This window comes from Pantherophis guttatus, chromosome 1, assembly GCF_059756535.1.
Source record: "Pantherophis guttatus breed Tessera chromosome 1, ASM5975653v1, whole genome shotgun sequence".
Taxonomy (NCBI): domain Eukaryota; kingdom Metazoa; phylum Chordata; class Lepidosauria; order Squamata; family Colubridae; genus Pantherophis; species Pantherophis guttatus.
Window position 1 is genome coordinate 29444506 of NC_142063.1, and position 13324 is coordinate 29457829.

General features: G+C 39.0%; 1 long non-coding RNA gene across 1 annotated transcript; it reads left to right on the plus strand.

Moving 5' to 3' along the window:
- Positions 1-2405: 2405 nt before the first annotated feature.
- Positions 2406-11844, plus strand: LOC132712415 (uncharacterized). The gene is made up of 4 exons (XR_009623079.2): positions 2406-2522; positions 3751-5211; positions 8423-8657; positions 11660-11844. It is a non-coding gene; the product is annotated as an uncharacterized LOC132712415 (long non-coding RNA).
- Positions 11845-13324: the final 1480 nt, after the last annotated feature.

The window sequence follows — 13324 nt, forward strand, 5'->3', positions numbered from 1 at the left end:
TCGGGAGAAGGGCGGTATAGAAATAAAATAATAATAATAATAATAATAATAATAATAATAATAATAATAATAATAATAATAATAATAATAATAATAATTATTATTATTATTATTATTATTATTATTATTATTATTATTATTATTATTATTATTATTATGTCCTGGCATTGCCACTATCTTCCCAGCTATGGTGAGATAATTTTCATGAATAATAAATATATAATATATAAAGTGTAAGACTGCGTGTGTGTTGGTGTGTGCGTGTCTGTGTGTCTGTGCATTTGCATGCACGCATGCACGCATGATTTATATTTTTATTTTACTGGAAGTACACTTTTTAAATTTTGGGGAAATGAGTAAACAAGCCACCTATTCTTAGTCAGATTTTAAGCAGGCATTTTTAGAGTTGTTCAGATGGCCAACAGATGCAGATTTTAAAAATGTGTTTGCTTTAAAAATTGAAACTAACTCCCTGCCTCTCTCTTATTCTCACAGACAAATACTGAGCTAATAGACATACGCTGTTTAAAGAGACTTAAATCAACCTCATATTTAATATTGTAGATATGATTATGAATTATATAAATTAATTTATATAATTATATAAATTAATATTGTACATCTTTGTGGAGATATTAAAATTAAGGCAATAAAATAGGACTAAACTTGCAGACTATATGCTTTGTATATCTAGTTCTCTCTCAGTATGGGTGTCAAATGTAAAATATGCCTTTTTTTCTAATCCTCATTCCGTATGAGCACCAGATAAACTTCCATTGCATGAAGTTTCTAGGAGTATAACTGATTCTTCATTTCATAAACCACTTTCTTCTATCATATACTGAAACCCTGAATTTTCCACCCTAACACTGCTTGCTTCTGATCAAAGTCAGGAGAGCAGGTGGCATTATGATGAAAGTCAGAGGTCACATCATACTTGTGTGCTGAGCTATTTCCCATTTCTTAGCCTTAGATAGAAAAGGAAACCAAATTCACATCACGTGTACTCAATCATGTCAGCCTTGGTTTCTATATCAACACTGATCACTATCATAATCTCTGAGCTACAAAGAGTATTAAGGTATTTATACAATGAAGTAAGTATGCACAAACATAGATACTTATACCGGGGTGGGTTCTACTTACCTTTACTACCGATTCGCAACGGGGCCGCGCGCGTGCTTGTTTTGCTCGTGCATGCGCTCTTCTACGTAAGCGCAGAAGCTTCTGCACATGCGCAGAAGCGTTTTCATGACATCAGGGTCAGTGGGCGGGACCTCCCGCCAGTTTTACTAGCGGTTCTAGAGAACCGGTGCGAACCGGGAGCAACCCACCACTGACTTATACACACACAAAACTGTCACATGCATCTTTCCCCCTTTCTTGTGGCAGATCCGCTTTCACCCATATTTAGATCTTCTCTTTCCACCAAGTTTAGATTAACTGCTCCATGAAACTGAGGGAGGCCTATTTCCCAATGTGATCTTAATCTGATTTAATAATTAAATTAATTGATCTGATTTTAAGAAGAGACTGGACAGTTACTTGTCTGAAATGATATAGGGCTTGCTGCTTCAGGGGTTTGGACTAGAAGACCTCAAAGGTCTCTTCCAGCTCTATTCTGATTGATTGATTGATCTCAGCCTCTCATTCTCTGCTTTCTGCTTGTTTCTATATTTATGGCTTTCTTAGACTCTCAAAGAAATGGTTCTAATATATTTATCTGGACTAGTTTAAATGAAAAATTGTTTAATAGATGCTCAGACATCTATTGCAAACTCCATGCAGTGATACCAACATGACGGTGTAAACTTTGCAATATCAACACACAAATGATGCAATTAGGTAATTGAGTCCTGGGAAAGGAGAACAAGTGAGAAAGAAGCACAAAATAAGCCTGATATGAATCTGTTTGCTATGGGGAATAGGTTGGCAGACAGAAACTGGGGCAGACTTTCAACATTTTGCCCTATCACAATAAGGTAGCATTCCTTGCTGTTTCCTAACCTAATATTAGAGTAGTTTACAGCTCCTACACCAAACCCCGTAACTAAACCCCTTTCTGAAATTCCAGATGTTCAGCAGCACTAACCAGAGTCTGCACAAATGTGGATGTCTCTAGATGGCAGCCAAATATCTAGAGCCTTGGTAGTACAGTGGTCTAAAGCACCCTGTTATTAAGACCAGCTGCCTGCAATTACTGCAGGTTCGAATCTCACCAGGCTCAAGGTTGACTCAGCCTTCCATCCTTTCTAAGGTAGGTTAAATGAGGACCCAGTTTGTGGGGGCAATAAGCTGACTTTGTATAAATATACAAAAAGGATGAAGGCTATTGCTTAGCACATTGTAAGCCGCCCTGAGTCTCTGGAGAAGGGCGGCATATAAATCAAATTAAAAAAAAATATGCAGAAGAACTTCTGTCTAGAAGGAAAAGCCCACAGAAACATGGTAGCAGTCTTCTAATACTTGAAGGGCTGACACAGCGGTGTGGATTCTCTGTTGGATGCTTATCCTACGGTTGGGTAGGTAATATATAGAAAACTATGTTCTGTAACTTTAACTGCTACAAGATGATTAATTGGCTGTGCTAAGCAGACATAAAAGAAGGCAGGTAGTTCATTCACTTCTGCTCCTGCTATTAGAAGGTTGAACTGCTGAAAGGAACTGTGTCTGTGTTACTGAAGAGAACTGGAATTGTAAGCAAACTATGTGTTGAACCATGATTATTTGAAGAAGTGTTATCTTTGTTTTAAGAAGCCAAGTTTGTTTTTTTACTACAAGTAAAGACTGTTTATTTTTCTTTAAACGTTCAGAGTCTGTGAGTATCTGTGTGTTTTGCTAAGCAACGTATCTATTCGCTGTCTGGTCCGTTGCAGAGGACAGTTTTACCCTCAACATTCTCCAACGAATTCAAGGTTAGGACAAGAATGAGAAATTTGACAGATAGAATCCAAACTCAAATTAAGGAGGAATGTCCTGATTGTGCTCCATCACTGGAGGTTTCCAAGCAAAGGCTGGGTAGCTGTTTGTCTGGGTGATCTGAGAATTTCTCCTCTAGATCAAGGCTTCAACTGAAGGATCTCCAACATCTCCTCTAGTCCTATTTTTCTATGAGAAACTTCTTTGCTCTGCTCAAGGTCATCTTTCCTCCTCTTAAAGGTCACCTCTCTCATTATCTACAGATGCCTACCTGTAAGCAGGGTGAGATATGTTCCCAATTCAACTCCACTAAGGATCTCCCTAACCCAACATTGCAACCATTTGATAGGAAGCAAACATATTTATAAGTTCTCTCAATGCTTACCTTTGCCGTTTAAATTTATTTCTCCTGTCAGATCCCACAGCATCTGGGGGGAAATGTTTAAAGTATAGGCTTTAACTGGAAATAGACCATTAAAACACAGCTTTGTCCTTGGGTGGAAAATGAATCTGGAAGCCACATGTTCTTCCCTCTGCCAGAGGAAAGAATTGGATAAAAGATGTCACACTTGAAAAATCCGAAGTCTAGAAATACACAGACCACATGAGGCATCTTTCAAAAAAGAACATGGCTTAGAACATGGCTTCCGGCATCAGCTGTGTTTTGAACCCACTGATTAGGAAACAAACATCTGTGCGAATGAGAGAAAAACAGATGACCTGTCCTAGGCTATGATGACCTGAAACCCGTTTCAGGCGATCAAGCAGAAAAATGATGTCTTTAAAAGTCTTGCAATGTAATGCATAAGAGCAATTGCTAATATCTTTCAGATATTTTGGAATACACTTTCCAGAATTCTCTGCCAGTGACTAGGCTGACTACTATTGATGAGAGTCAAAGTTCAATGTACTGTGATGGCACCTGGCTGCAGAACCACAACTTCCAGTATCCTTTACCATTTAGCCCTGAGTGGAATTGATTGGTGCTGTAGTTCAGCAATCTCTAGGCCAGGGATGGGTTCTACCTACCTTTACTACCGGTTTGCAACGGGATTATGCGTGCGTGCTTGCTTCGCTTGCATGTGCGCCTTGCTTCTGCGCATGCATAGAAGCTTCTGCGCATGCACAGATTGCTTCTCATGACATCAGGGTCAGTGGGTGGAGCCTCCTGCCAGTTTTACTACCAGTTCTATAGAACCGGTCCGAACCAGGGGCAACCCATCACTGCTCTAGGCCAGGGGTGGGCAAATGTGGCCCTTTTACAACCTGTGGACTTCAACTCCCAGAATTCCTGAGACAGCCAAGCTGTCTCAGGAATTCTGGGAGTTGAAGTCCACAGGTTATAAAAGGGCCACACTTGCCCACCCCTGCTCTAGGCCATATAGTCTATCCCAAATGATAGGGTAGCTGGGGGGAGGGGGGGTTGAGTCACCAAATGGTGTCCATTTTGATTTTCCCCAAACTTGTAACTTCATGGAAGAGAAAGAATGATTCATTGGACTGAAAGAGTATTAGTCTACCATTTACCTGGCAAACAAACAAAAGATTATATGTCTGGAGGGACTTCTTCAGTTCCTGCTGTAGATTAGGCATCACTTTAGCAATTAAATATGCCTTATATGCCCCAAATTGGAAGTAAAGTCTGCTCTCAGAAAAATATATCACAGAGAAGGGATGTGAAGTAAAATTGACATTTATGTGTTGATGGCCAGATTAAATTATTTACAGGCCTTGGGTCATTCATTTAGATCAACCTCTAAGAAAGATCTATAGATAAATATTTGCATTTGAGAGACTGTATTGGCTCTGTAATTTATAATTTAAAAATTGGTGTGTGTCTAAAACTTTTTAATAGACTCTTGGGAGCTTCATTGACCTTGGGTAGTGCGCTCACTGTAACCAATGGATAATCCAGCCCTCCAGTGGATGCTGCTGGTGACCTCAGCACTAAAAGGATTTCATTATTCACAACGGTGGCGCAATTCTGGTTAAAGCTCTGGAAGAGTAGGAAAATGTCTTGGGCCAAGTCCTTCATCACTTGCCTGCAATGCAGCTTCCTTCCTGCTTGGTCTAAATGAGTTTCCCATGGCAGATCAAGGGAAAATATGCCGTTCTGACAAGCAAAATAGATAAGCAGATGTGTAACAATATACCCAGGTGGACTGTGACTCTTTGGAGAGGGAGCACAGAAAGTTCTGCAGCTTCTCTACTGCTTTAAGTGAAACTTCAGATTCTGGAGAGAACCCTAGGACAAAGGTGAGAAGTTGAAGCTGTCTTAGGGCTGCCTCCAAGGTAAACCTATATATAGCTGCAATATCAGTTACCCTTGTGACTATACTGCTTATGGTAAAATGGGTCATCTGTATAATTACTAGCAATAACACTGGATCCAGATGAAGATCTATTCATTGTTATTCATGGAAGGTAAGTTAAAGTCCAAAATCATGCCTCTGAATAATCACAAGTTTTCCAGGTTTCTATCCAAAATTGAGCCTCTTTAACACCTTTGTCAAGATCTTTTTGGATCTTGAGTTTGTCTTCTGGAGTGTTGGCTATTCCTGCCAGCTTAGTGTCATCTGCAAATTTGATGAGTTCCCCTTCTATTCCCTCATCTAAGTCATTTATGAAGATAATATGATATAATATAATGAAGATTTGATATAAATCAAATAAAAGTAAAAGTAAAAGATTAAACCTACCTCTTATTAATTAGACAATAAATGAATGTACAACTGAACCCATCCATACAACCCTGTACAATGCTGTTACAAATCTAGGTCTAGATCAACTAGTAACTAACAACACTAGACTCAACAACTGCCTCAACCTCATCTTATGCAACAGCTTAAACTCAATTTATGGACTACAAATAAAAGAATTCTTTTCCAACAGTGACCACAACATGATTGACTTTTGTCTCAATATACGCCCTTACAAAAATCACCAAAATAATGGGATACCCAACTACAACTTCAAAAAAGCCAACTATGATCGCATAGACACCAACCTCTCATCTCTTGATTGGCAAATTCTATTCTCTGGCTGTAACACTTCCGAAGACCATTATAACATTTTCTTGCTCAAAATCAATAGAGTTATTAAACTATATGTACCACTAATCACCACCAAAACCAGGAAAAACAAATTATCCATATCAATAAGAAAACTCCAATCCCAAAAAAAATCCCTCTGGTGAAAAACCAAAACTGGCTATGTAGCTAACTTTAAAAGCCGCTATAAAAATATATGCCACCAAATAAAGACTGAAAGTACCAATTACCACACCAAACCAGAAGAGAACCTCCTGCGCACGAAATCCAACCGCGTCTTCTATAATTTTGTAAACAACAAACTTAAAGACTCAAGATCCATCCCACCCCTAAAAGGACCTATTGGTAAAGAATGCAATGATGAAGCAGTTAAAGCAAACCTCTTCAACACATTCTTCGGCTCAGTCTTTGTAAACAGCAATGGCTCATGCCCAACATTCCCTAGTCGTACCACAAATAACTACAATGATCTAACACAAATAGATTTAACAGAAGATAACATTGAAAAGGCACTACACAGACTAAAACCATCTCTGTCTTTCGGACCTGATGGACTATGTGCATACATCTTAAAAAAGCTTTCCACTGCTATAGCAGAACCCCTAAGCATAATCTTTGAAAAATCCTTCAGGACCAGCTCCCTACCCAAACTATGGTCACTAGCCACAGTCATCCCTATCTTCAAAAAGGGAGACCCCAGCCTAGTTGAAAATTACAGACCAATCTCTTTATGTTCCGTCACCTGCAAAGTCATGGAATCAATCATTAACCATTCCATTACCCTCCACCTAGAAACAAACAACCTACTCTTTAATAAACAATTTGGTTTCAGAAAAAATTATCCTGTAATCTACAACTTCTACACTGCAAGAACATATGGACTACAAATCTCGATCAGGGCAAAGCAATAAATGCAATTTACATAGACTTCTGTAAAGCCTTTGATTCAGTGGTACATGACAAACTACTTCTAAAACTAAAATCCTATGGCATCTGCAGACCCCTACATAATTGGATAGCTGCATTCCTGTCAAACAGACAACAAGTGGTCAAAATAGAGAGTGCCCTATCAAATCCTGCACCTGTTAATAGCGGTGTTTCCCAAGACAGCATTCTAGGACCAACATTCTTCATACTATACATAAATGACCTTTGTGATCATATTATAAGCAACTGCATTCTCTTCGCCAATGATGTAAAAATATTTAACACCACGGACAATGCTGCTACCCTTCAAAAAGACCTTGACTTTGTGTTAGAAGGGTTAAACAATTGGCAACTCCAAATCTCAACCAACAAATGCTCTGTCTTACACATTGGCAAAAAGAACCAGAACACAAAATGCAAGCTGAGTGGACATGACCTTATAGAGGACCCTCACTCTGTCAAGGACCTTGGAGTACTCATATCTAATGATCTAGGTGCCAAAGCCCACTGTAACAACATCGCCAAAAAGGCATTAAGAGTTGTAAACCTAATCTTGCGCAGCTTCTTCTCTGGTAATATTACACGACTAACCAGAACATACAAAACATTTGCTAGACCAATTCTCGAATACAGCTCATCTGTCTGGAACCCGCACTGCATATTGGACATTAATACAACTGAACGTGTCCAGAAATATTTCACAAGAAGAGTCCTCCACTCCTTTGCTTGCAACAAAATACCTTATGCCACCAGACTTGAAATTCTGGGCTTAGAAAACTTAGAACTACACCATCTTTGGTATGACCTAAGCGCAGCTCATAAAATTATCTGTTTCAGTTTCAACCACAACAATACACGAGCACACAATAGATGCAAACTTAAAGCGAACCGCTCCAAACTCAATTGCAGAAAATATGACTTCAGCAACAGAGTGGTCAATGCCTGGAATGCACTACCTGGCTCTGTGGTTTCATCCCAAAACCCCCCAACGTTTAACCTAAGACTGTCTACTCACCCCATTCCTAAGAGGTCTGTAAGGGGCATAAGAGCACCAGCGTGCCTACCATCCCTGTTCTAATGTTTCCTCTATTTATATCTATTTTATGTATCCAATCCATGTTTATACTTATGTTTTATGTTTATATTGAAGAGTACTGGGCCTAAGCCTTGTGGTAACCCCATTACTTACTTCTCTCCATGTGGATGTAGTACCGTTAAGGACTACCCTTAAGTATTGCTTGTCAGCCAGCTCCAAATCCATCTGGTGGTGATGTTGTCTATTCCATATTTTTCTAGCTTACCAATAAATACCGGTAGGTTGTGGTCTACTTTGTCAAATGCCTTACTGAAATCTAAGTATACTATGTCCACAGCATTTCACTGGTCTACTAATTTAGTGACTTTATTAAAGAATGAAATAAGGTTGGTTTGGCATGATCTGTTTTTAACAAACCTGTGCTGGCTATTAGTTATAACTTTATTTGCTTCCAGTTGTTTGCAGATCTGGTTTTTTGATTCTTTTCCAGAATCTTCCCAGGTATTGATGTTAGACTGATTGGTCTGCAGTTTCCTGGGTCTGTTTTCCCCCCACCCCTTTCTTGAAGATGGGAACTACATCAGCCCTTATCCAATCCTCAAGTACTTCCCTGGTGCTCCAGGATTTTTGAAAGATATGATACAATGGTTCTGAGAAACATCTGCCAGCTCCTTCAGAACTCTGGGATGTGATTTGTCAGGTCCTGGTGATTTATATTTATCAAGGTCAGATAGGTGTTCTCTTACTATTTTCTTTATACATTATTATTGTTAATAATATACATTATTATTATTGTTCAGGGAGTGTAAAGTTGATTATCGTTATCTGCTAATTGGGGATCTAGTTCTAGATCTATGCTTTTTGAACTGTGTTCGGTTTACAATTTTGACTCTCATAAACAAGAACAGTCATTCAACTATATAAACTGGACATATTTGTTTAAATAGGATGAACTTCCCTGTTGAGAAATTTGGCAGAATGTTGGGTTCTCAACAATAATACAAGCAATTCAAAAGAATAATATAAAAATGAATAAACACAAAACTGATCATCAACTAAACCCTATTATTTTAACCGTTTATCCCATCTGTCAAGTCCTAACCAATGAGTTAAATTACCTCTCACAACTCTCTTTCATATTTTAGATTGTTCCTTTCCACAATCTAGTACTGAACTAATGTATCCAGTTTCTCCTGGACCCTTCAAAATTTCTTTAAAAACATTTCTTACTATATTTGCTAGTCTTCTACTTTTGGTGGTGGTGGTTGCTGTTGTTCTTCCCAACATTGAGAAAGTACAAATGGGCCCCAATTACCAGAATTCAGATTATTTTATGAGTTTTGCAGAGCACTGCTATGTATTGTGCTCAGAAATAATTTCCGCTGAGCCATTCAGTGGAAATTACACTTAGGTAAATAAGGATAATGGGAGAAGGGAATTGCCAAGTCATGGACCTGAAGCTTCAAGTAGATGCTTCCCAGGCCATTAGAGCTGAAAGGGCCTTTTTCTGGAACCAATAAACTGACCAGAGTTGGGGAGGGGAAACTGGGAAGGAATAAAGTGTTCCCACTCTACACATTGGCGTTCCCCCTGAATCATTTCCCCATATTACATTATACAGAAAAAGGCATAATCCAAGTTTATGATTACTTGGGTGTGAGTTGGAGGATGCATTAGTATCTCTCCTTTTCCTGTCCACTGCATGTTGAGTGTGTGTGTATGTATGTGTGTGTGTGGTCTGTTGCTATTAATCCAGCCAAAATTTTAGCTTGATACAAGAAATTCAGGTTACATCCTCTCCAACAGAAACAGTCATTTCTGTTAAACCAATTTTTGGAGGAGATGCTGGAAAAGGAGATGGGATAGTCTGATTTCAGAATATAAATAAAACAGAGAAGATAGAAGAAACCTGAGGGTGTAGGAAGAGCCATCCAGCTTTGATCTGCATATTAAAAAAGCTGTTCCTTGCAAACTCAATAACTTGGAAAGACAGAGGAAGATATGCTAGAATTGAACCCAAATATAAGTTGATTTCTCTAACGCAATTTAACTTCTCATCTTTCATCTCACACATCTGCATTTGAATTCATCCAGGTTTTGCATCAAACTCTTGAACAGCTGCTGAAGTAGTTATGCAAGGAAAGCAGGAACAGTTTGGAAAAAAGCAAATATTTTATCATACCTATAGTAAAGGAAGCAAAGGATCCAAGAGTGGTTTCATGAAAAAAGTCCACATTTGTTTACATTTAATAAACTCATTCTTTATGGCCACGTGACCTCTATTGCTATGTGAATAGGATGGAAGAAAGGAAATCTGTTTTAAGCAAAGTAACCACCATCCCATTTTTGTGCATGATTGCATGCTGGAAATTGAAATTTATTTATGCGTTAGAATAATTTATAATAAATTCCCAGCTGTCTTTCCATAAGGCAATAAATAAAAACTAAAACAAACAGCTTTTTTTTTAAAAAAAAAAACCATCCATCCATCTAGAATAAAGTTAGAATAAAACAGCAGACTAATTATCCAGCCAATCTGAAAGCCAAACAAAAAAATAAGTTTGACAATCCAAAGAGCCTGACAGATTTTTGTTAAAAAGAAAGAGCTGTAACTGATTATTTTTTAAGTAGGCATGGAACCTTCTTCTTCCCGCTCCTGGCATTCTGAAAGTGAAATGGGACAACTCACCATAGCCAACTCACTGTGAGGCAACTGTTGTGATGAGTTGGCTGTGGCGAGTTGGCCATGGTGAATTGTCATAGACAATTCATAGACCCGTGATGGTGAACCTATGCCCTCTCTGCGGGCATCCGAGCCATCACCCCAGCTGGTTTTCGAGTCTATGTTGCACATGCGCGGGGGTCGCAGGCACAGTTATGTGATATTGCGCTTAACAATTGTGCATGATTTCTTAATAACTCCAGTGGAAGTTGAGGTAAGTCAGACACAGTCACGTGATATTTCCCTTAATGCCCATGTCACTTAGTGATGAAGTTGCCTATTCCAATTGTCATTATGTGAGGATTACTGTACTTATATTGCTATGTATTTTATGTACAAAAGCAGAAATGATTACTTTTTAAAAAGAAATATTAATTTAATATTTGAAACTTTACTAAATTTAATGATAAAATAGATAGATAGACAGACAGACAGACAGACAGACAGATAGATAGATAGATAGAATATTTGGGGGAGATTCAGGTTGAATTTGAGGCTCTTGCGCTCAGTTGAGAGTTGGTGAAGTCAATCCCAATCAGCAGTACTATCCTTCACACCCCCAATATTAAAAAAGAAACCCCATTAGAGAAGTTAGCAAGAAATTCTCAAGTACTTCAAGATAAAGTAGAAAGAGAGAAGCTTCTTTTTGTTGGAATTTTTTTTTAAAAAGAGCACAATGTTCATTTAATACACATCTGAGAGCTTATGCACCAAAGACGAATTTCTTATGTCTAATCACACTTGGCCAATAAAGTATTTATTCTGTTCTGTTCTGTTCTATGCCACGCCTCATCTCACCATGCCACTCTACTGTACTCTATTCTATGTCTGGGTAGCCAAATCTGAACTACATTGAACGGCAATAATAGCATCCAATAAATACATCCAAAGTTCACCCAGTTTATTCTGCCAAAGCAGGAGCTGGAAAGGAGTGGAATTTATTTTTCCCACCCTCAACTCCACCTTATTATTAATATTTTTTTTTAATTCTGTTGGTTCCAACAGGAGGAGAAAAGCTTAGAGCATCCAGAGCCATGCCAGGAAATGAATGATGGATCCCGTGATTCTTCAGACTTTCTGGATCCCGTGATACTTCAGACTTTCTCTTTCCTTTCACTATTTCCAGAAGCCACTGGAAGCTGATTTCTGCTGGTGCAACTGGGCCTCCAAGATAAATGCTGATAATTCCACCACTGTTTTATTCTTCTTCTCTCCTTAGAATTAAGATTGAATGCCCTATAGGATTATTATGGAACCTTGCTTTGCTAAATGTTTTGTGCACTTGCATATATGGGAGTACCTTAAGGTTCTTTTGGTGTGATGTTTTTGTACTGTGGAAAAATCAGAATAGTATAGCAGACTCAGAAGGTACTATGGAGATCTTCTAGTCCAACCCTCTGCTCAAGCAGGAGAATCTATACCATTTCAGGCAAGTGGTTGTCCAATCTTTTCTTTAAAAACTCCAGTGTTGGAGCACCAGTGGTGGGTTGCTCCCAGTTCTGTCCAGTTCTATAGAACCGGTAGTAAAACCGGCGGGAGGCCCCGCCCACCTGGCATGACATCATCATGGGTGATCTGCACATGCGCAGAAATGTGCGTGCTCCCATTGCAAACCGGTAGTAAAAGTAAGTAGAACCCTGTGGAGCACCCACAACTTCTGAAGGCCACTGATTCCACTGATCAATTGTTCTGTCAGGAAATTTCTTCTTATTTCTAGGTTGCTTCTCTCTTTGATTAGTTTCCATCCATTTCTTCTTGTCCTGCCTTCGGGTGCCTTGGAGAATAGGTTGACCCCCCCTGGAAATGTATCTGCTGAAACAATCTTTGGGCATTCCTATTACATCCAAATACCTTCTTATGTGGAATCTCATCAGCGCACATCCTTTACAACAGGGGTGGGTTCTAAATTTTTTTACTACCGGTTCTGTGGGCGTGGCTTATTTTGTGGGCGTGGCTTGGTGGTGGTGGGTAATGTGACTGGGTGGGTGTGGCCAACTTTTTTTTTTTTACTTTTAAAAGCATTTTTTCTAGAACCTTAAGAAGTTGCAGAAAAAAATGCTTTTAAAAGCCTCTGACGATCAAGCAACTCAGCTGGGATCGCCAGAGGCTTTTAAAGGCATTTTTTTTCCTACAACCTCTGGCCGAAGAGGTTGTAGAAAAAATGCTTTTAAAAGCCTCTGACGATCCCAGCTGAGCTGCGCGATCATCAGAGGCTTTTTTTTTTACTTTTAAAAGCATTGTTTCGGCTGAAGAGGTTGTAGAAAAAATGCTTTTAAAAGTAAAAAAAAAAAGCCTCTGATGAGATGGGCGGGGTAAGTGAGCGGCGACTGGGCCGGGGACCGGTTCGGGGGCGTGGCCAGCCAATGTTATTACTGGTTCTCCAAACTACTACAAATTTTTACTACCGGTTCTTGCAAACCAGTGCAAACCGGGAGCAACCCACCACTGCTTTACAACAACACATTAATTTGGTATGGGGAGAAATTATGAATAGTGAAAGAGTTACAAATGAATGCCAACACTACAAGCAGAATTAATGTTGGAAATTCCCTCAGTAGAGGGGAGGACAGGATCTCAGGACATGGGGTAGGGTTCCAAAAGGTGACTATATTTTCTTGGTTGTTATCTTGAAAACATTTCACTTCTCATCCAAGAAGCTCTTCTGAAGTG